This window comes from Agelaius tricolor, unplaced genomic scaffold (genome assembly GCF_023055355.1).
Source record: "Agelaius tricolor isolate 1412-34295 unplaced genomic scaffold, bAgeTri1.0.p SCAF_2, whole genome shotgun sequence".
NCBI classification, from domain to species: domain Eukaryota; kingdom Metazoa; phylum Chordata; class Aves; order Passeriformes; family Icteridae; genus Agelaius; species Agelaius tricolor.
In genome coordinates, this window is record NW_027269262.1 from 22,746,455 (window position 1) to 22,770,532 (window position 24,078).

At 38.2% G+C, this 24,078-nt stretch overlaps 1 protein-coding gene across 6 annotated transcripts in view; it reads left to right on the top strand.

Moving 5' to 3' along the window:
• The window catches only part of CTNND2 (catenin delta 2), a 637,583-nt gene that overhangs the window by 6,114 nt on the left and 607,391 nt on the right, over nt 1–24,078 (top strand). The gene's annotated exons all lie outside the window — the stretch shown is intronic.

Consider the following 24,078-nt stretch of genomic DNA (forward strand, 5'->3'; position numbering starts at 1 on the left):
AAATATGGAGTGGTACGTCTAGTGAATTCTTACAAATCAAAATCTAGGTTAGTGTATGAGCATTTTGAAAAATTTAACAAAATGATTAGTCATATTTGATACTTTGAGTACTTCCTATGAAACACCTCTATCCTTGATCACCACATGATGGTAACCTGAACCTTCAGTTCAGTGCCTAACCTTGTCTGACCTAGTGTGCTTAGAAATGCAGTGAATAGAACAAAAAAGTTCTGGGTATTTTAAAAAGTTTGTGCTTTAATGAAGGAGGTTGACAGTAATTGATGAGTTGTAGAATTCTTGCTGCAAATGGTTTTGAAGCCTGAGTTACAAGAATAATGTGATTTTATATGTGGATTTCCACTGCTGTGCTGATGTATGTCATCTGATGGTACAAAGGGCAAAACTTGGAAGTGTGATAGTGCATCTCTATTTTTGCAGGGGCCCCCAGGCAGGTAATAGCTTACATAGACTCCATGTATTACAGAAGGCTGATTAATCTCTTTATTATATTATTATTAAGAAACCCACTGCTCTTAGTTTGCCACAGGTGTACTCGTGTGATTGGTCCTTTAATGAAAACACCATCACCATTGGCTAATTAAGAAACTACCCTTTGGTAAACAAATCTCCACAACACATTCCACATCTTCACAATAGCAGGTGCAGCGAGTTAAGATAAGAATTGTTTCTCATTCTTGTCTCTGATCTTCTCACAGCCTTTTCCCAGAATGATGCCTAGGAAAGTTGTGTTTCTCTCTGTGGTCAGAGAGCTGCTGCTACACATTTCTTCTTTGTAAGTGGCAAAAATATAGAATGCATTCTCAAAATTTTCATTGCAATTAAAGCAACAGAAGACTGTTGGTTTCTGTTCTCTTTACTTCTGACATTTAACTGTGTTAACCTTCCCAATAGAAGAATTTTGAGTAAAAGGTTTGGAAGTCCTCTCCTGCTTACAGCTCACCAGGTTAATTCCAGATCCTTCTCAGCTATGCCTGTATGATTTTCAGACAATAAAGTTTGGTCCATTCTGGGGAAAAAAAGGGCTTGCAATCTGCCAGAGACCTTGAGGATTAGCTACTGCACATACATTTGTTTTACTGATGACTTACATCATCCTACAGTTGAATGCGTAGGAGATAGGCAACACCAATTCCTCTTTTTCTGCCATAATAAATATGATAGTCCCTTACAGATTTTATAGATTCAGTAGTATGTATTTTTGGTTGAAAGTGTTTCTGACAAGCTTGGCAGCTTATTGCACTTATTTTTCACTTCTGACTTCTATTGCCTTTACCAAGAACAAGTAAATTATTGCACAGAGCCTCAGGAGTCTTGGGGGACTCTGACTTTAATCTCTTCAAAGAAGAATGGACAGGTTGAGCTTAATTAGAAACATGCATGTCTAATCAAAGGGTAAATTTAGAATCACACATTTTAAGAACTGGCATTAAAAGCAGACTCATGGTACCAAAAAAATCTTTGGTTTCATGAAGCCATGGTATATTTGTGAAGCATAATGCACTATTCTGATAAGCAATTGTTTAATACTCTTAGGTATGTAGGCCTCCCTAATATGAGTCATTACATAGTTTTTTCAATTAAAAAAATTCCGAAGCATGCAATTCTGGTCAAACCATGGAAGTTCCCAGTTTCCACTGGGATCTTATGCACTTAATTCTCAATGCAGACTCTCATAATGAGTGCCCAAAGGATGGCTAATACTCCTCATTTCAGCAAGGAACAAACATTTCCTTATATTCCACGTATCTTATGTAGCATAGATCTGTTCAGCAAGCACTGTATGTGAATGAAGTGGAAAGCTATGGTGTAAAATGTAAGCTTTGCATTTTTTCTTTGCTTTTCCTGAGGTTGAGTTTTGATTAGTTGGCTTACATGTTCCTTCTCCATAAATACCTTATATGTAAAAGTAGCCCAGAGTAATCTGCTTATTAATTCTTACTTTTCTATCTCTAAGTTGTCGAGATACAGTGCATGTATAGGTCTTGCTGTTTTGTTTTATTTTTTGTGTTGGTTTTTTTTTTTTCCAGTCAGTAAGAGACGTGAATTTTTTTTGTAGTGAGTAATAAATATTTCTTCTATTTCATGTGTATTAGAAAAACAGTATTTGAACTCAGCAGAGGAGACATCTGGTTTTGTGTGGTAAACCAAAATTCCAGGTTTTGATTATGTTTAATGCCTTCAATTTAGCTTAGAGTGGGTAAAATTTTACACAGATATGTAAAGTAACTTAGTCTGATTTCCAGAATAAAATTTATGTACTTAATATTTTTTTTTTGGTGAGCAAGTGCAACACTGGTATTTGAAGAATGCACTATACCTGACGGTGACAGTTAAGTGCCACATAAACTTGACCTACTCTTAGGATTTTGGGACATCTTGGATTTTTACGACCTGGCATCTCTGACTCCTGAACATGCTGGTGTCATTTCATTGGAAAGCTGGCTGAACAAAGCCACTTCAAAGAACCTGATTTTCCTGCTTGTGCATCAAATCCCTATATGTAGTTACTCAGAGGGGAGCTGGCCAGTGAGGGGGAGCAGGTTTTCCTTCACAGCTGTGTTCTGCCCACCGGAGTCCTCAGGCTGACATTGCTGATGGATTGCTCTGCCTGAGACTCTCTTCCCCCTAAAAATATCCAGGGAGGAACTACTTGGCTTTTGATCAGTGGTGATGGAAATATTTCAGGTCCCCAAAGGACAGATTGTTGGTGATCTATTGACAGAACAGACTTGGAGCAATGATGTTTGTCAAGGAGCCAAAGAGTCTGCAATATAAATTTCTTTTACATTTTGGGGTTTGTTTTGTTTAGTTTTCATTTGGGGTTTTTTTTGGTTTGTTTTTACTGTACATAGTGTCCAAAGCAAAGGAAGAGATCTGAGATACTGGTTATAGCAGGCTAATAAAAGGCTGGATGGGAATGTGGGGACTGGGGGACAGACTGGAAGGCATAACTGCTATGTTGTCATGTTATCAATGACTAGGAAATGTGCAAATTCAATCTCTTAACACAGGTAGTTGATCCAGTCTAGCAAATTTCTAGCAAATACTTTCAGAAATACTTCAGAAATACATTTTTGGGAGTGTTTTATTTACTAAAGTGCATCAGTTCTAACATAACACCTTGCACAGATAAGCAAAGTAGAGTTTGAACATGTTTAAGAAATGCATGCATGCATATATTCTATTTTTATGTATTAAACACATATGGAATTAGTTGCACCTCTGTCAAATGTAAAAATTCCTCTCTTGTATGCATGTTACACAACTTGCACATTAATCTCAAAAGCAATGCAGTGTTGTCATCTCCCCCAGGCAAAACCCAGCTGTACTCTTGTTGAATTTGGTAACAGAAATCCAACTGATTCCATGGGACCCCTGTGTTTTACTCCATATCCCTTAGTAAAAATATTTTTTTCTATTTATTCTGCCTTCTTTCACTTGATTCTTTAGTAATTCCACAAGATAACGTTTGTCATGAAACAGTTGGGGTGAGCTTTTCAGTGGCTTTTGTTTTGTGGTTTTTGGTTTGGTTTGTTGGTTGGTTTGTTGGTTGAGCTTTTTTTGTTTGGTGGAGGTTTTTGTTGGTTTTATTGGGTTTTTTAAAGAAAAATGCAGTTATTGCACTGTTATCAAAAAACAGGCAGGACAAGTAAACTCAGTAGCAGTTAATAGTTTTTATACTACTTGGTCAATATGTGAGTTACAGGTGGGGGTAAAAATGGTGGTGAAGTGGGAAAGAGAAGGAAAAGATCAGAATAGAAGTTGGTTTAGCTAACTTATCTTAATGAAAGATTATTCCTGATCTGTAGAACAGTATAGTTCTAGAAGTATAAGGTTTGTTTACCTGATAGTGTAGTATGCTAGTCATCAAATGGAATTGCTCTCTAGAAAGTTGTACAGATCTCCTAAAACAAGTTACTGGGTTTATGGAAATATGCGTTCTTGGGAATAAAGCAATTTATTCTTCCCCTTCTGCTGTTTTAAATTCACTTTTTCATAAGGTATTTAGCGTGCCTCCAGTAAAATACTGTAATAAAGAAGCAAGGACTCCTGATTTTTGAAGGGCTTAATATTCTCATAATAGCATTCAAGTATCCATGTTTTTCAAATACTTTTCTAATAAATCTTTACTTAAATGTGATCTTTTGGTTCCAGTTTGGATTTAATAACTAAATGGTGTTGGTAGATTGACAGAAATAAAAGGTTTTTTGGTCATATGGTTTTGTTTAGGAGTGTCTAATTTGTATATACTATGCAATGCATTCATGTTTTTCCTAAACAAAAGAGAATGAATGGTGGATATTAAAAAGACAAGTTGGTCAGGAGGAACAGAACAAATGGAAAAGTGGCGTGGTCTTGAAATGCAGATGTATAGCTGTGCTTCAGAAATAAATGTTTTGTCTAAAACCTAGTGTTGTAAATTACGAGTCTCTAACTCTTTCACATCATCTACAGTAAGTTGCACATTGAAGGGAATAGGATGCAGAAATAAAATTATTTTAGCTATCCTCAAACTCCATGGAAATAGTAGAAGATTTATTGCAGTGATATTGCTTCCATTAGCTGACGCAAAACACGTCTCAAGTCATATCATTCCAGCATGGAAGCTTCTCGGTGGATTTTATGGGCAAGTGAGGTGCTGTCACTACCACTTACTGCTGAGGCTGGCTTCTGTCTGAATGGGAACATCCACTGAAAACTTGTACCACTTCTATGTAGACTTTTCTACCTTTAAGTATGTTCCTGCACCTTGATACAGACCCTGATGGATGTCTGTCTCTCTTGTACCCTCTACTTAAGTTGGTTGTACAATAACTATTATGAACTACTGTAGCGTTCTTGTTTAACTGTAAGAAAACAAACATTTTTTGCTTAAAAAACCATAAAGAGCTTCCTCTAATCTGAGTTTCCAGTGGCTACCACACTTCCTAACAACATGATGGGAAATTTATGGAATCTAAATTCTCTCTCATTTTTACTTTACAACTTTTATTTGAATAGCAATATCCCACAAATAAATATATGTGCATTCAAGAGGCATGGAGAAGAACGGTTATGTCTGATTGTGTTATCGGTATCCAAAGCTTGCACTTCTGTCCATGGGTTGTGAAAGGAAAGGGTTAGAGACTTGTGATTGATTTCACAATACCAGTTTTTAGATATAAAGTGTATTTCAGAAGCACAGCTATACATCTGCATTTCACAGGAACAGTTGAAGAAAGGAAGGCCAGCACAAAGCTTTTTCTTTTTTGCAGATGAATCCTTCTGAAGCTTCTTCAAAAAGGTGACTTACCTTGCTGAATGAATTTATAGAACATTGTTCAACATTTCTGATGTTTTAATCTTCACATTTTTCATGCATGTGTAGAAGATAAGAATAAAAGGGACTTGCAATTTAAAGTCTGAGCATTTATACATCCAAAACTTCTGAAATTTGAGGATGTATGCAGAGCTTTTAATAGTACCTAAATATGACATTCAAATATTACCCAAAGTGTAAAAGGTATATAAAGCAATACTTTCTATCTCTTTATTATTTATTTCTGCCAGGCAGGCTTCCTTTTTTGAATAGACTTTTTTTTTGGTTGTCTTGAAACAGTCATTAATGGGTTCAATAGAATATCATGGAAATAGCTGTGGCCTTATGAATTCTGTTCTTACCTTTTTAATTTTTTTTTCTATTTTGATAAGCTCTAGTTTATGATACTATTTTACCCCTGAAATAGTTTTATAGTGCAAAAAAGATATTGTGAAGGGCCTGAAGCTGCTAATTCTAGATGCAGGCTAGCTCACAGTGGAAGCTTCAGGAGGCTCCTTCAGCACTCCTGTTTGCAGTTGTTGTTTCAAACTTTCTTATCATTCTGCCTACAGGAAACCAAACTTCTCAGTGTTTGAGTGGAGGTGTATTTGCTTCTTATTGATACTGAATTTCAGTAGGTGAATTTTGTTATGGAACTGGACCTTAGCCCAAAATTAGAGCAGGACCTTGAAGCTAGCTGTAAATATCCCAGTGTTTCTCACATTGAAATACAGAGTGAGGTCAACACTCCTGAGTCCATCTGTGACTCTTTACAATAACAAACAGAACCACAGGCTGGACTGTGCTCCAGCACTCTCTGCCTCTGCAGAGTGGTCTGTAACCAACTCCCTCCCCGGGCAAGTTTAGAAAATTGCGTGCTGCAGCTTCATTAACTGCACCATGTATGAGAGACCATATGCAAGAATGCAGATGGAGGAACAGACTGGACTCATCTAAGCAATCAAACATAGTGGTGGCTCTTTATTTTGTATCACATCAGTGTTTTGACAACCATACTTAGATCACAGCCCTGTTGAACCTGTGCTGTCCAAAACACTCTCACAGATGGTCCTTGTGCTGAAAAGTTCAAAAACCTATCTAACAAGACTGCTGAAGGGAAAACAAGTCAAGAGAGGCTGAAAATAGGTCAGGAACAAGCATGAAAATAGGATCCTGGTTGCTTATGTACTCTGTCTCCTAGAGCATGTAGCCCTTTCCATGTTGCTTAAGCAAAAAGCTCTTGCTACACTGCTCTCAGTGCATGGGTGGCATAAAAGTTAACTTTTGTTTGACTTCAGCTGTTTTTTTCCAAAACAAGTAAAAACATATTTTATGTGATGTCAGAGACTTTTTTTCCAAAACAGAAAATGTCATTAGTGAGCTTTTTTTACGTCTTTAAGAAAATGAAAATAAATAAGAAGAGAGTAATTTGGAGGGGTGTAAACAAGGCAGGGGTGGTGGGGGAGAAAAGTTGTGCTAGATCCCTTCTCTGTGAGAATTTTAAAGAACAAAACTAGAACTTGCTTTGGCAAGAAGAATGAAGCTCTAGAAAGCATCAGCTAATACCCTGCTGCTGGTCCCTTACTACACTGTTACTTCTATTGTATTAACAGAGTGTGTAAGGAATGGCATTATAGTCATTTATAGGCAAAGGTTGCTATTGTTTCATTATGTACTAAGAGAGAAGTGGACAGACAACTTCTACTCAAGCCTTGCTGTGGTACCAATAGTAGTCTTTCAGTCCTTTCTTGTTTCAAGCAAAAAGGAGCCATTTCAGAGCCAGAAGATGAGGGACACCTGCTTGAATTCCCTACATCTGTACGTTTTCTACTTTTAATAAGCGTAAAGTTGATATTGGAGTAGTTAGAGATTGTTTCAGCAAAATAACTAGCATAGGTAAGCCCTAGAATATTTGAACAATCTTTCAGCATTTTTTTTCACTTTCACAAAACATTAATATCATTCTAATATTTGTCTGAAAATATCTCGGTGCTTTTTCGGTGGTTTCTCACAAGTGGTCTTTTCTGATATAGTATTTCTTGGTGTTCATTTTGTAAGGAGAAATAAACAAACAAAATACAAAAGAAACAAAAAGGAAAGAGAAGGGCCAAGGTGGAGGAGCACCCTAGGCTTTGGCTCAGTGGATCAGAAGGTAACCATGGATTTTTGTTGTAGTTGGTTTATTAGGTAAAAGTTGCCTTTATCACTTAATGAGTTTTAAATAAAGTAAAATATCTCAACAAATATATGTAATTACTTTGATAGCAAGAATATATAATATTTTTGGACATACTATAGATTGTGTTTATTGTTCTGTAATAATTTATGGGTAGTAATAGAATACATTCTCAAAACCATAATTAATGCAATATCAATTTGAAAAAGAAAATGTGTTAAACCTAACAAATTCCATGAAACTTTAGTTGTAGCTTTTGTAGCTGCTGCTCTTTCAGTCAAAGTAATAATTAAAGAAGGTTTGCTGAGCAAAATTAATTTAATGTACAGAGAAATCTAATTTACTCAACTCTGATCCATTTATATATTTGTAGTCAGCCTTGATAGCATGGTCTATTGAAATTCACAGTGAATTTTAGAACATCTGCCTTCTAATTATTCTAAATATCACTATCTTAAAAGCATGTACATGAGGCAATTACTCCTTATGGTTTTATACATTTCTATTCTAGGAGCTGCTCAAAGCATGTCTTGTTTTTCTTATCCATTGTTCCTCTAGGTTGTCAGATTACAATCAGCAAGGTTTGTGGAGTTAACAAGCCACTTACACCTCAAAAGGGTAACTACAGCACCAATGACAACAGTGTTTCCTACAGATGTAATCTGAAGAGAAAATTCAGTGTAAAACCCATAGTTTCTGGGACTTTTTGTTTACCGTGTTTACCCAACTTTGTTTACCCATGTGTGTGACTGTAGTACATTACCTCCTTTATCCATTTATAGGTATTTTTTATGTACTCAGAGAACGGTTAGACTGCAAATCTTTTTTTTTTCCTACTTCCAATAGACTGTTCCACAGTTCAGCATCTTTCCCTGACATCACTTAGTTTCCTCTCTTAAGCTTTGCTCTAGGCTTTATTTCCTGTGTTTTCAGCTACTAGCTAGCTTGGTTTTGATTCTGCTTTTCCTGACTTAGGGCACAGGCTGCTGTTAGTGACAAAAAACCTGGGCTCACTCATCATGACTGTGGTAATATGAAATTCTTTGGCATCTCCTTATTGGTCTGTGACTATCAAGCAGTCTCAGGATGTTTCAAGTAGGGCCTTTCCTTTTATTGTGGTGTGGACTCTCTTACAGATGCAAGAACAAATCTGATCAAGTGCTAATAAACAGCTGATTTGAGCTTCAGAATTATCTTCTAGACAATACTTTCTTCCAGCAACAGAATGTGATATCTCTCTCTTTCTCGTGCAACAGAATGTGATATCTCTCTCTTTCTCGTGCATTTCTGCCATATTTGCTCACTGAAGAGTGGAGGAGTTTATACCAATCCTCTTTATCATGGCACCTGCCCATCATCTACTTTAAAAATTCTACTTACCTACTAATTATGTGAGATTTAAAATCTCTAATAATTATCTTTGAAAGGTCATGGCTATCATGGGAGTTTCCTGAGGACTGGAGGAAAGCAGACATCATCCCTGCTGTCAAGAAGGATAATCTGGAGAACTACAGTCAAGCAGTCAAGTCAGCCTCACCTCTGTCCTTGGGAAGATGATGGAGAAAATCCTCCCAGAAACACTTTCCAAACATATGAAGGACAAGAAGGTGACTGGGAGTAGTCATAATGATTTATGAAGGAGAAGACAAACTTTGCCAGCCTGATGGCCTTCTATGGTGAGATAAGATGGCCGTGGAGGATGAAGGAAGAGCAACAAGTGTAATTTATTTTGACTTTGTGGGAGATTTTTGACAGCATTCCATAATCTATTCATACTTAATCTTTAAAAGTATGGAAGAAATAAATGAACAGTGACATGGGCTGAAAACCGTCAGATCTGCTGGGCCCAAGGACTGTTGTCAGCAACAATGACACCTACCTGGAGGCTATGCACTAATAGTATACACCAAGGGTTTCTATTGTGTCCTGTGTGGTTGAACATTTGTGTTTGTTCCTGATCTCAGTGATGGGACACTGAGCCACACTCAGCAAGTTTGCAGCTGATAGAAAACTCAGAGGATACACCAGATTGATAAAATAGTGTATCTGGCTCATACACGAGAAGATTGTGCTGCTGTTCAGAAATTTATTACCAGGTTGGAGAAAAGAGAAGAAGAAAACCTTGTGAAGTTCAATAAAGACAAAATGCCAAGTTTCTCACCTAGGTTGGAATAACCTCTTGTGCTAGTAATATGCTGGGGCTGGCTGGCTGGAAAGCTGCTTTGCAGAGGAGTATCAGAAAATTCCTGGTGTATGGCAGCAGTGTGCTCTCAGGGCAGAAAAGATCCAACAACTTCCCAGGCTTCAGAGGGAAGTGACTTTTTCATTCTATGCATTACTGATGAAGCCATGTCCTGGACAACTGTGCAGAGTTCTTCTGTATTTCATAATTCACATTCTTTGACTTAAGTGTTGACATCTCCATTGTCTCAAAGAAATTCAGATATTAATGGACCATAGTATCAGTTTAACTGTTACTGGATATTGAACAAAGAATAAGGCTTTAAACCAGGAATGGAAGCTGTTTAGACCGTGGAAGAATTTTGGGTGTGGGCCTGATATGTTTCCATTGATGCTTGCTTTTAACACAATAGACAACTCGTTTCTCTGCAAATGGGAATCTGTATGTGGTCTTCAGATTGTTCATTGAATGTGGTGGTCATCCCAAGGATGTCACTTGCATTAATTACCATGGCTTGTTTCTTGACAGGCAGATGGAAAGGAAATACTCTAATGCTGCCTGAAGACGTAGACATTTCAGGATGTAAAGGAGCTTTGCATGATTTCCAGCAGAGCCCAAAGACTGCAGTAAATGTGCCTGTGCAGAGCCATTCAGCCTTGTCTGAGACTGCCTTTTCTACATTCAAGAGCTTGTCTCCTGAAATTCAGAATTCACAGTAGCTAGACTTGTGTCCCTTAGGAGCCATCATCAGGATGTTTCAAGAGTCTCATTACAGTTTTCTCTGAAGCAGATGCTGTATGATTTTTGTTAACAATTGGTCTTCATTTCATTTCACCAGTCACTGATACGGCAATCTAATTCGAATAAAGTGATGAGTATGTCTCAAATTAGTCTCATACTGGAACTGGAGAGGTATATGTATAGAATCATAGAAAATGCTTATGCTATGTTGGAAGGAACCTGTCAGGATCATCAAATTCAACTCCTGGCCCTGGGCAGGGCACCACAAGGACCACACCGTGTTCCTGAGAGCATTTCCCTTATGCTTCTTGAACTCACACTGTCTTGGTGCTGTGACCACTTTCCTGGGGAGCCTTTTCCAGTGCCCAACCAATATCTGGGTGAAAAACTTTCTCCTAGTATCCAACCTAAATCTCCCCTGACTCAGTTTCATGCTGTTTCCTCAAGTCCTATTGCTGGTCATGAGAGTGAAGAGGTTGGTACTTGCTCCTCTTCTTCCACTCATGAGGAAGTTGTGACTGCAGTGAGGTCTCCCCTCAAGGCTCCTCTTCTCCAGGCTGAACAGACAAGTGACTTCAGCTGCTCCTCACATGGGTTCCCCTCCAAACCCTTCACCATCCTTGTGGCTGTCTTTTGGATACTCTATAACAGCTTAATGCCTTTCTTATATTGTGGCACCAAAAACTGCCCCCAGCACTCGAGGGGAGGCTACCCCAGTGTAGAACAGAGCAGGACAATCCCCTCCCTTGCCCAGCTGGTGATGCTGTGCCTGATGCACCCCAGGACAGGGCTGGCTCTCCTGGCTGCCAGGGCACTGCTGACTTGTGGTCGACTTGTCACTGACCAGGACCCCCAGGGACCTTCCCTTAGCACTGCTTTCCAGGATCTTGTTTCCAGTCAGTCTGTCCATACATCCAGGGGCAGAACCCAGCACGTTTCCTTGTTGAACTTGCACTTGGTGATTGTTGAGATCTCTCTGCAGCGCCTCTCTTCCATCCAGGGAGTCAAGAGCTCCTTGCCATTTAGTGTCATCAGCAAGCTTATTTAGTATTCCTTTGAGTCCTGCGTCCAGATGCTTAATGAGCACATTGAAAAGAACTGGGCCAAGGATATAGCATTCCTTCTTTTTATTTTTACTCCTGGGATACCCTGGACACCCTAATCTGTGTGTTCTGGGGTTTTTTAAATTTGCTTTCTTAAGAAAATCAAGGCGAGATGTTTGCAGCAAAAGACCAGTGGTTGGAAAGCTCTGGTTAATGGCTTGCAATTTCAAAGGATTCTAAAAATATACACTTCATAGTCAGAATTTCTGTGATATAATTGATGACGAGAAATGCTTCTTCAATATTCAGATTGCAGAGTGTTTTGTTGGGATTTTTTCTTTCATAATGAAGCATCTAAAATGAGCTAATGCCTTCTGCTTTGTTTTAGGAAGTTGTGTAAATCTGCTAGAAATATCCTCTATTTTTAGATACAAAATGATGATAGCAGAAAGTTAATGCTTCATTCCTGATCATATTTGTGTTGGACCTGAAGACCACAAGCTACTGAAATCTGAACAATTATACTATAGAACTAGTTATACTAGTTATATAGTATAGAAAATGGCATCCTAGCACTAACTTTGTCAAAAAGTCAGAAGGCAGTTTTGCAACAGAAAGCTCTTTTCCCTTCATATTTTGTATGGACAGGATTTTGTGGGAAGGTGGCTGGAAAAATAATGGCAAAATGGACTATTAATTCTGCTTTTATTCAGAGAACATGAACAAAATTTAACTTCCACTTTTTAAAAATACATCCATGTGACAGTAGAGGTTTGGAATATTATTTTACAGTGTTGCATAGATGGGTGAGCTATTATTTCGCTAGCTGTCTTCCAGGTTGGTTAATAAACTAAGTGAAACATTACTTTTTATAAAGACACAGTTATGTGGTGATTCCCTATGTTTTAACAGGGGAGAATTAATTGTCATCTGTTTTTCTAGTTGTTCTTACAAATCCAAAAGTCTTGGGCTGATGGACTGAGATGAGCAATGTGATCATAAAGAATGAAACCAGAATTGATTTTATGATTTATTAGCTTTGCATTCTTGCATAAACCTTTTTGTAAAAAGCTTCACTGGTTCAAGGCTTGAGTTCTCAGTTGTAAGCTCTTCTAAATTTTAAAAGTATCTATCTTCTGAATTGTTTCTTTGTGGGAGCAAAACCTCTAGAGGGTGCCAAAAACTGGTTTTGGTTAAAGAAGCTGTTGTGTCCTGCACTACTAATGTCAGAAGTGCAGAAGTGCAGGTCACAGATCAGGCCCTGAAAGCTTTTCTTCCTCCCAGTAATTCAGTTACCTGTAAAATCCCTGCTCCTTTAAATTTGATTCCAAAGTCTTTCTACTCTGTGATAATAACCTTTTTTTTTGGCTTTTTTTTTTATACTAGGCACTGTATGATTGACAGGACTGGCATTGGAATTCTTCTTTTAGAAAACTTGGTTAATCTTTGTTTATAATTTCTCCAAATGGGAATAATACATCATGTTTCTAATGTCACACAGAGCATACACTAAGATAAGTAGTGTTTATATGACCAAGGCTTCTTGTACCAGCAGACTAAGGATGTCTACAAATTGTAGATTTTCCCATTCCTATGTGACTCTTAATCTTGCCCTTCACCATTGCCCGGTTTTAAAAAGCTCCAGCTAGCATTAAGAATGCACTGCATTTTAAAGAGAAGCAAAACAAAACCAAAACCTACCTAACCTCCCCCTCACTCCAAAACCCCAAAACAGAACAGGGAGGAAGGGGGGGAGTTCAGTAGTGGAGATTGGTGCAGGGTAGAAGCTCCAGGAACAGATTCTCTTAGTAGTTACTTCTAATTGACTTCTTGTCATGTAGCTACAATTTAAGAATAACTAGATCAGTTTGTTTTTTCTTCTAATAAACACTGTATTCTAGCAGTTAAACATGTACATGACAAAGTATTGCCAACTGAACAATGTATCAAGCTGCATCAATGCCAGTCATCTCTAGCTAGGGGCGATGAGGACACTATCAGAAGCAATAGGCTTGAAATTGCTCCTGCTGCACCTTGTAAGAGACATGACATATGCTTTATTTCTTGTCCCTCTCTGTGTAGGTGTGCCAAAAATACCTGGGTGTGCTCATGTATTTTAGGTTGAAGTATTGCTAGGAATTCTTCTTGATGGCAGCCTTGTACACAACCTCAGCAGTTGTAGAGGTTATAGACAGTAATGATGTGCCTTTAAACATAAAGTGCTACATCAAAGTCTCAACCACCAGCACAAATTAAAAGTTGGTGAAGAATGTTCTCAAGAGTTTTGTAGGGATTTGGAAGCTTCTGCTGTAAGATGTGATTGTTCAGGGGATTTGTATATGACCTAGGACCATTGCCCCCACCCTTCAAGATACGGAAGATCTTTGTATTTTGGTCAAGACAGTCAAGTCTTGTTCATAATTACTCTCAGAATTCTATTGACATCAGTGGAACTCTTTACATGAGTGAAACCAGTGGGATTTGTCTCAAATTATATCATCTCCAAAGGAATTTAATAATATGCATGTATTAACAACATTTACAGTTCTTGATCATTATCAATATTTAATCTACAAAAATTGTGCTGCATGTAAATCAATTACATGACCTGCCTAAAGAGGACCTTAAGAACATTGCAGACTTAGGAGCCTGAAAAAAACTTCTCTTAAAAAAAAGGGTAGCATATATTCTTAACTGGATATGCTAATTTTGAATAGGGTGCTGAGAAAATATGATGAAAAGACTAGCTAAAGATTGTCCCAGTAAAATATTGACTTGTTAGAATGGCCAGGCTAATGGGCACAATTGACAAAATCAATTTGTTTTACCAAAAAGGTTTTTATGAAGCTAATCATGCAAGTGCAGAGAAAATCTGATGTCATTTCTAGGGAAGAGCAAAACTTGGGGATTAAGAAAAAAGGAGTGATGAGTCTGTCCCAGACAAAATCACATGCTGTTTATTGGATTAACAATTAGTTGAACAATCTCAAAAAAAAAACCAACCAAAAACCCAAAAAAACACACAACAGCAAAAGTTTAAGGATTCTTGCCCTTCAGTGCAGTCAGCTGAGACACTGCAGGTGTATTGGCAGGGTCTTTCTGGAGTGAATCATGATCTAGAAAGCACACCTGCAGAAGATGATAAAGAAGCTCAAGCTGTTTTCCTTTGCCAGATGAATCAAATCATTGCAGACTGTTAGTACCTCCCGGGAAAGTGGTTTCTGTTGGATGGCTTTTTGATTTTGTAGCAAATAAAATGAGATTTGGAGTTGGTGGCTAATATGAACAATTGATTTTAGAAATGAATTTAGACTTTTAATACCTGTTGTAGTTCATAATGGAAATAAAACCATCAAATTACAATTGTTTGGATATATTTCTTGAACATTGCATATACATTTAAAATATATAAATAGTCTGATTGGTAAACTGTTGTGGATATCAAATGATAGTTTATTCTGGCCTTACTACTGAATTCATTACTGAGTTAATGCACTTCAGAAGATTCTTTAAATTGTTCTCAGTTGCTCACTAGCTCAGTGTGCTGGTTGCATACTCCATCCTTGCTCTTGAAAGAACACTTGAGGCTCATTTATTTCTACTTAAATCACCAAAGGTAATACTACTGGTTAAAGTTTTGATATTTACTGCTTCTATTACCATTGGTTCTGGGATGATTCCAAGAGAACTATATATTTATAGGTAGAGTAAACCCTGGTTTGTTTTCATTTCATGATGGTGGAATGTAAGAACCTTATGAAATTTAAATCATGAATAGAATCTCATGTACAGTTGTAAAGACCCGCTTCCTTCACCATCTGAAATTCATGAACAATCGGGTTTCCATCTTTGTGTTGAAATATTCCACAAAACTAGCACCAGAAGGCAAATCATAGCATTTGATTACCTTTTCTTAGGGTTTTTAGGTTTTTACTTCTATCTACTTCTCAAAAGCACAAGGGAGATTTTGGCTTCAATAGGATCCTTGTTAATATACAGTAAAAGATACTGGATGTAGGCTCTTGATAATTCTCTGTCTTGGTCATTAGTTTGTCTATCTGTTTGGTTAGAATTTGTCTTAGAATAGCAAGGGTCATAAATGTCTGTTCCAAATCTTGGCTAATTTACTTTCTTCATAATGAATGTGGGTTTTTTAGAAAGTAAACTAAAAAAGTGTTAACTGGTAACAAAATTTGCAGAAGATGGAGTTGGTTTTGTTTCTGCTGCTGTTTGCTAAGCTGCAGAACTTCTTCATTGGTGTGTGATGTCACCAAATATGACTGAGGAACACAGGAAGACAGAGTCAAATTCTGCAGGGTTCTTTCTGTAATGAACGTTTATGATAATTTTCTAAAACAAACTGCTCGGATGAGGTAGCCTTAAAATGATGACATTCTGTTCAGAAAGAAATGCAAGTACCTCTGGATTTTGCATAAGGATTACTCTGTATAGTGCATTTCTGTTAAAGAATTATAGAGTCATTCAGATTGGAAAAGACCTTTAAGATCATCAACCGTCAGTCCACCACTGACCCATGTGCACACTGGACAGCAGCACATCTAGACATCTTCTAAACCTCTCCAGGCATGGTTACTCCACCACTTCCCTGCACAGCCTGTTCTGATGCTTGACAAATCTTTCTGTGAAGACCTTTTTCCTAATATCCAGTCTAAACATCCCCTGGTGCAACTTGAGGCCATTTGCTCTTGTTCTGTTGTTTGTTATTTGGGGCAAAAGGCTGACCTCCACCTGGCTTCAGACTCCTTTCGGGTGGTTGTGGAGAGTGATAAGGTCTCCCTTGAGTCTCCTTTTCTCCATGCTAAACACCCCAGTTCTCTCAGCTGCTCCACATCAGATTTGTTCTCCAGACCCTTCACCAGCCTGATTGCCCTTCTCTGGATACCCTCCAGCATTTTAATGTCTTTCTTGCAGAGGGGGACCCAAAACTGAACACAGGATTTGAGTTGTGCCCTCACAAGGGCTGCATACAGAGGGTCAGTCACTGCCTTGGTCCTGCTGGCCTTTTGGGAACCTTCTCTGTAATAACTCCAGAACTTTTTCCTAAACATGACTGTACAATCAAGACAGGCTTACTGACTATTTTTGTATTTGGCAATATCTGAATATCCAAATACTTTAAAAGGTGTGTGCCACTTAGTTTCTTAACAATATTATAAAAAAATAGAGTTTATGAGGCTTACACTCTTCCATGTGTGTAGAACACAGGTTTCCAGCACCCTTGAAGTGTGGTGGTGCTTGGGTTTGTAATTTGAGAGTAAGCATGTTTCTCCTGCAGCTGACTTCTTACCTGACTGGCACTTCTGAAATTTAATTTAGGCTTCACAGGTGTGCTAATTGAACTTTATTAATTTTAAATGCCTTAACCGTGTTATGAAGAGCAAGAGAGCATTTGTTTATGTTGTAAAGAGGGAGGGGAAAAAAGGGATTGATATTCCTAGCTTGTTCTTCTCCAAATTTCTTGCATAAGAAATAAAGATCTTTTCCTAAGATTGCAGTAAAAACTACAGATAACCTTTATAAAATCCAGATGACTACTGAGTAGCTTTTGGTTTTAACAATGTAGACACCTACAAGTTCAGTTTTAAGATTCCACTTTTCCGAACCTTGATGTATTATGTAGTATGCCACTTTTTTTTTTGTTCTTAATGATAGATAATTAAGGATAATTTGTATCAATTTTTACTCACAGAGCTAGATTTATTAGCAACAGAAAGTGATGCTCTTTCTCATGCATTTCTGTCATACAAGTCTACTGTTAAAGCCATATATCCTGGCATGCATCCCGGTGTGTATCCTGGCCTTCTACTCTTGGTAGTGCTGATTAATATGTCATGTTTTGTATCTACCTTCCTGTCCATTTCCCAGTATTTATATTGAGCACAGGTTATTTTGTTATCTGCTAAGTGTGAGACTTGTTACTTTTCTGGGCATTTAGTAAAACTGTGTTAGGAATGTTTATTGGGAATTTATAGTAGCCATTATTAAAAATGGGGAGTTTGCCAAACAATTTTTTTTGTAACATGTTGCATTTTACTGCTTCCTAAATAAAGGAAACATGTGGGCTACATGAGCTCCATGTGTCCAGCTCATTCTAAGACAACATGCATAAGTCTTTTAAATCATGGTTTCTCTCAAAATATAATGGCAATTTGTGATGATGTTTTCTCTGAGGAGTGATGACCAGTGTAACCTAGGCATCTTCAAATGGTTTAGAAATTGTTACATGATGATACATGGTTCAGAACAAAGTAATTCTTGTAAGAGTTTAATGATGAAAATGGTCACTTTTTTAACAATCATTTCCACTTATAAATTGAAATGGGTCAGATGACAATGAGACTTCTTTCTGTTTTCCCTCAATTATAGTAGTAACAGATCTTTAGTGAACTTAGGCATTCAGAAATAGAGCATCTCATAACTAATTGACAGAGAAATGCACGTGCAAGTAGAAAATTATTCTTGTGCTTATTTTTATCCTCAGAGTTTTAACAGCTGCATATTTCAATTATGTGTGGCTAATTAGGAGCCTGGCTTAAAGGCACTACTGCTCTTGGGGTTTTAAAAAATACATTGGGCTATTTATCACAAGAATGAAATTCTGAGTCTGTTTTCACTTTGGACTATTTCTTCCATGTTTCACTGCTTCTTTTTTGCCTGGAGAGATGAGGCATTGGCTTCAGTTGTATTAGGTTACTCAAGCTTGTTACTCAAGTGGTCTTTGTTCATTGGATCCTTTTTTTCAGAGGATGCTAACACTGCCCTGTAATCACTTTATTTGGATTGTCAGACTGTTGGCCTCTTAAAATCCAGAGATAATGTTTGTTTTTTTCCGGTATTAGTATTTGTTTCAGAGAGTTTGGAGGAAATTATGATAATGGTCTCCTAGTGCCTCGAGGCAGAGGTGAAGTTTTGAAATCCTAGATAAATACCACTGTTTACTGGTGGACCTTGAGCAGCCACCTGCTTGTCTGAAAGTCAAGCTTTTATTCTCTCTGTTGCCTCTTAAAGTGTTCTCTGAGGGCTTTGGCTATAATATCAAAGGTTCTCTCCTAAGCAGTGGATAAATTGTAAAATCACTCAAACGGTGTGTAGCTTTCCTTGAGCCTCTCCTTTGGGCTTTGTCAAGAGAGACACGGGTTTTATGCTGCTGTTGGGCTGTGTGTTCTGAATGAATGGAGTCTTTGGACAGCTGCAGGGACCAGTTTTGCACCATGATCTGGGCCTAGAACTGTCACTCTGGAGCAGGGGGTGGAACTGCTGTGTTGAAGATAAGGCTTTCAGAAAGGAGAACTCAAGATGCTTTCTCGATTTATATAAATCATGCTTGAAAGAGCAATTGCCATGTCAGGTGAAATAAAAGAGCATTGTGTAATGGGTCTTGAAACATCTCCAAGCTGAAGTAATCAGGACAAGATTCAGTCCACTTTGCTGACAGTTTGCTTTCTGCACCCTTCCTTATGGTAAATCCATTAAATTTCACTCCGTTTTTAACAGAAGAGGGAGTGGACTTAGTGATTAGCAGCTAATGTGATAGCGCCAGCTTTTCTTCAGAGTGAAATGGTATGTGTAACAATGTGAGAGTATGACCTTTTTTTGCTCCTGAAACGGGTGAAATATATTGACTTATAGAACACGTGAGGCAGGATTTTGTCAGCATTTGGAGATACAGTAGAAAATTCAGCAAGGAGAACATTATACGCTATAAAAAGAATTTGAATTCTTTTCAAGGCTGTTTAAGGAACCCAATTCATAGTTCTAAATAAACACCCATAAATGTAATATATTTAGCTATTAGTGGAGTTCAGAAAGACATTTTAACTTGACTAGGATGGGGATGTTGGGGTGGGGGTGGCCTTTGTGCGGGCTTGTTTGCTTTGCTTTTGGTGTTGTTGTTTTTGGGGGTTTTTTAAGCTTACTTTAAGAAAAACTGCTGCTGTTTTCAGAACAGTTAATGTTCTTGGTGACCAAACATGCTTAACTCTGCATTGGCGCTTGCTCTGTGCAGTTCAAAAGTGTCATTGAATCTTGTGATTTTTTTTTTTGTTGTTTTTTAAGACATTTTAAGACCATCTCTTTTTTGAATGGACTAAAAACCAGGCAAATAACTCACAAAAAGGGTACAGAAATGCTCAAGCAAAGAACAAAAGAACAAAGCCAGATTTTTAAACATGATTTGAAATGACACTGGTAGAACTTTATTTTCACTTTTAGAATCCTGCTTAAAAAAATGTGCTCTTTCCTGTGCACAGATAACCATTGACTTCAAGAGGAAAACTTGATAAACATGGACAGAATCAGGTCCACAAGCACTAACACCCTTTTTTACTAAGTATAAAATACATATGTAAGCATTTTCCAGATGTTTCAAATGTTTTCATTGCCATCTTCTGAACCTGGATTTGATGTGGATAATTAAAAGCGTCATTGCTTACATAGCAAATAGGGAGGAATAAATGTTTTACAGTGTGTTTATTGTGCACGACCAGATGTCATGTTATCACGCTGCATTATTTTTCTTCGAGATTAATAGTGCTTTGTCTGTCTCCCAGATGTATGCGACACCTGCTACTTTAATATCTGTCTAGGTCATTGTTACAGAAACTCTCCAGTTTAGGCTGTTTGTTTTTCATCATTTAGAGGATACATGCATTGATCCGTGGAGCTGTAGGAAAAGTCCTCAGCTTCCTTCTCTCTCTTCTGGCACTGAGAGTGTTTTCAAGCCCAGTTTTAGAGTGGATGTGAGAGCCGAAGCTGTTTCCTGGTTTGGCTAAAACCTCCGTGCCAATGCAGACATCAGGATAGAGAGAAACAGATCTGTCTCTTCCACCTACTGGTTCTGCCAGACAAAAAGAGAGGTGCAAATTTCTTTCGCTATCCCTTTATCCTCTTTGTGGTGTTTCTGGCATCCATTTAGCTCATGAATAACTGCACCACTTGTTTCAGATGCTCTTCACAGGGTCTTGCCAACAGCAGCGCTGTGAAATAAGCGTGGTTCATGCGAGGTGTCGTGGCTCCCCACTGGGCTCTCAGTGGCAGCGCTGAGCGATAATAACATGGTCTTTTTGTTTTCACTCTGCTGCGGTTTAACAAGCCCATGTGTAACAGCGGAGATTAATTCAGCTTTCCGTCTGCTGGCTTGGGACAGCATTACAGCACTTTGCATTATCAAGTTTAGGTTTACTATTATATCATGTAGTAGGACTTCTTACTATTATTATTATTATTATCATTGTGGAATAATTTGAAACAGGAAATCTTCCAGCCTGCTTTGCTTGCTTTGGGAAGTTTTACCTCTTGATAATTAGCAAAGTAATATATAAATTTAAGAACTTTTTTGTGCTGTGTAGTCTGATCTGTGTGTTTCATCTGATTCCTACCAGGATAACAGGGTTTAGGGTGGTGGTGCTAGTGGTAATCCCAGATAGAGTAGTGCTTGAGTCAAGAAAAAGCTCCTCTTGCATCTGAGCCACATTAGTTGAATTTAAACGTTCCTAAGGATGTTTCTTTTTTTAAGCAGTTAGGGTATATGTGCTGTTGCTAGTCCATGGTAAAAGAAAACTTGTTGTGGTCTTTCTCAAGTCCACTCCTGAGAGTGGGGGTTGCCCTTCCTGTCCTTTTGTAGCAGCATTGGCTTCTCTGCTGTTCTCTGTATGGGATCCTCAGAACTGCTGCTGGTGGTTTAGAAAAGGTCTTCCTTTTCCAGATTATCACACTCTCAGGTTTCAGGACTTCTCGCATTCATGTCCTGACCTCTTGGGTTTTTCTTGCTCCGTATTTCCCTTCTCAGTGGGAGGAAGGGTACAAAAGAAAAAGTCTGAGCAGGATTTTCAAGGATGTCTCACTGAACAGTGGTTCCCTCACTTTTAATATGCTTTTGGAGCATTCCGTGCTGATTGACTAAAAAAACCTTGGTTTTGGGTATTTCAAGGTGTAATGAGTTTCAGACCCACTAGACAAGATTTTAATTTTTTATTCCTTGTTAACCAGGATCTGTTCAACCCTGTTCTTCTCAAGTCTCTCCACTTCCAAAGCAAGCAAGTCACATGCAAAAGATTTATTTTGCACTGTGGCTTGGTTTGTACTGCTAATGCTGCTGTTACAGCACTTCATGCTTCTGCTCCTATTGTGGGGTCTCAATCACAGTGTGCTCTCTTGTAATGAACACAGAAAATTCTCCTGCCTAGCATGAAGCTTCAAAGAAAATACATAAATCTCCCTTGTGCAGCACTGCGCAGAGATGGAATTTTATTTTCAGTATTTTGGCATCTTCTGAATTGTAATGCTCCTCCTGCAATAATTAATTTTAATTAATACTGTGGTCTAATGCACATAGTCCAGATTATCTGCCTTTGAAATGAATTGAAAAAGGTGGGGTGAGAGATCCATGTGAAAATCTGAGATGGACAGGCCTGCTATCCTCTGCCATAAAATTCCTTCAAAATTGTTGTGGAAATGCAGTGTAAGAGTTAGATATTTGCTCTTGCTGATGAAGCTGGCATCTGTATTTGCTATGGTGTAGTTTAGTGGGTTTGTTAATTAGTTTTAATATGTGATTGAGGCTGCTTCTGCTATCTACAAGTAGATAGGGACTAAAGTTGCCAAAAATGAGTTGTCACTGCAGCTGCTTCCACTCTGTGAAGAAATGGAGTGTATTTTTTCAGGCTCAGATGAGTATATCTATGATGCAGGAACAACAATTGCAGATAAACGCCAACTATTTGTCATTTGCATCCAGTTCAGACATGGTTCAGAAGTCAGTTAAAATTAGTCAAAATTTTTTCCTAAATGTTATATTAAAATGTGTCCTTTCATTTAATGTCATATTTATCTTGAAGTTTGAGGAAGAACATGAAGTTGCACATTTACTACAGGGCTTTAATAAGCTTCTTCTGCAGCTAATTTTGGGAAATTAGAAATTACTCCATCTGCTTGCTGTTATTTAGAAGTGGGTGATTTCTCAGGTGTCTAGGTAAAAGAGCCAATCTATTTTGGTGTGCACAGAATAAACTCACGTTCAAATGTCAATGTAAATTTTCAAGTATACCTTTAAATAAATTCACTCATTTGCAACCTTCAACCTTTTGTAAATTGAAATGATCTTTACCAGATATTAACTTGTTATATTTTAGTAAGCTTAAGTATTACAAGTGCTGAAAAGGAATAAAATTTATATTAGGAGCCAACTTTTGAGATGTGGAGTTGCTTAAATTTTGATAAAATAGAAAACTTAAATTAAATGAAACATTTCTTTCAATTGCAGAGCCATTCCATTTTATATATTAGATGAATTTTAATGTGGTGAAAAAATCCTATTGAAACATTGTTCTATTCTGTGCTTCTCTCTTCAATGTGATATTTCACCATTATCTAGATTTCCCCCACTCAAAATATTATATTCAGCTTTAGTGTTTTAGAAAACTTTGGCAAAGGAGAGGCACTGCGCTGCAAATAACTTCCCGTGGTATTTTTGGAAGCTGTCTGAGAAGGTGAAGAAAAGGTCTGTAAGGGTGAATATTCATCAAAGCATCAAGCCTATTACATGGTCCATCAATGCAACCAGGCATCTTTGCTTGCTGACTCCAGCTAAGGCCAGCTCTGCATTTCTGTGTTTTGCTGGGCTTTTTTGCTGATGTGAGGAGCTTGGGTTTCTGCTGTAGCTGTGAAATATGCCCTTTTCATATGTTCAGCAGAAAGGGTATGGATTGTATGGATCCTAACTTGCTAATATTTTTAAGGCTTTACAAGGGCTGATGTGAAGTACCAGCTCTCTGCTGAGCCTCTTGGCTGAGGTGTATTGCACTTTGAGTGGGAAAGGTGCCTTCATATTAGTGATATGGTTTTTCAGGTCGTGTTGGAGGATGTATATAATTGGTGTAAACAAGAGTCTTTGCATTTTTAAGTATTGCAAACAAAATTCACCTGTGTCAGGGAAATCCTAAGAACAAATATGGGCTCCGTGGAGAATGATTTGAGAGCAGCCCTGTGGAGAAGGATTTGGGGATGTTGGTGGACAAAACCTGACATGACCCAGCAATGTGCAGCTACAGCCCAGAAGGCCAAACATGTCCTGAGCTGCATCCAAAGCAGCGTGGGACAGCAGGGTGAGGGAGGGGATTCTGCCCCTCTGCTCTGCTGAGACCCCACCTGCAGTGCTGCATCCAGCTCTGGGGCCCCCAGCAAAAGAAGGACATTGATCTGCTGGAACAAGTCCAAAGGAGGACCACAAAGATGATCAGAGGGATGGAGTACCTCTCCTGTGATGACAGGCTGAGAAAACTGGGATTGTTCTGTGTTGAGAAGAGAAGGCTCCATGGAAAATACTATCACAGCATTCCATAATAATGGAGGCCTACAAGAAAGATGGAGAGGGACTTTTTCTAAGGTCCTGTAATGACAGGACAAAGGATTATGTCTTTGAATTGAAAGAGGGTAGGTTTAGGTTAGATATTAGGAAGAAATTCTTTACAAGGAGGGTGATGAGGCACTGGAACAGACTGCTGAAAGAAACTGTGGGTGTTCCATCCCTGGAAGCCTTCAAGGCTGGGTTAGATGGAGCTCTGAGAAGCCTGGTCTGTTGGAAGGTATCTCTGCCCAT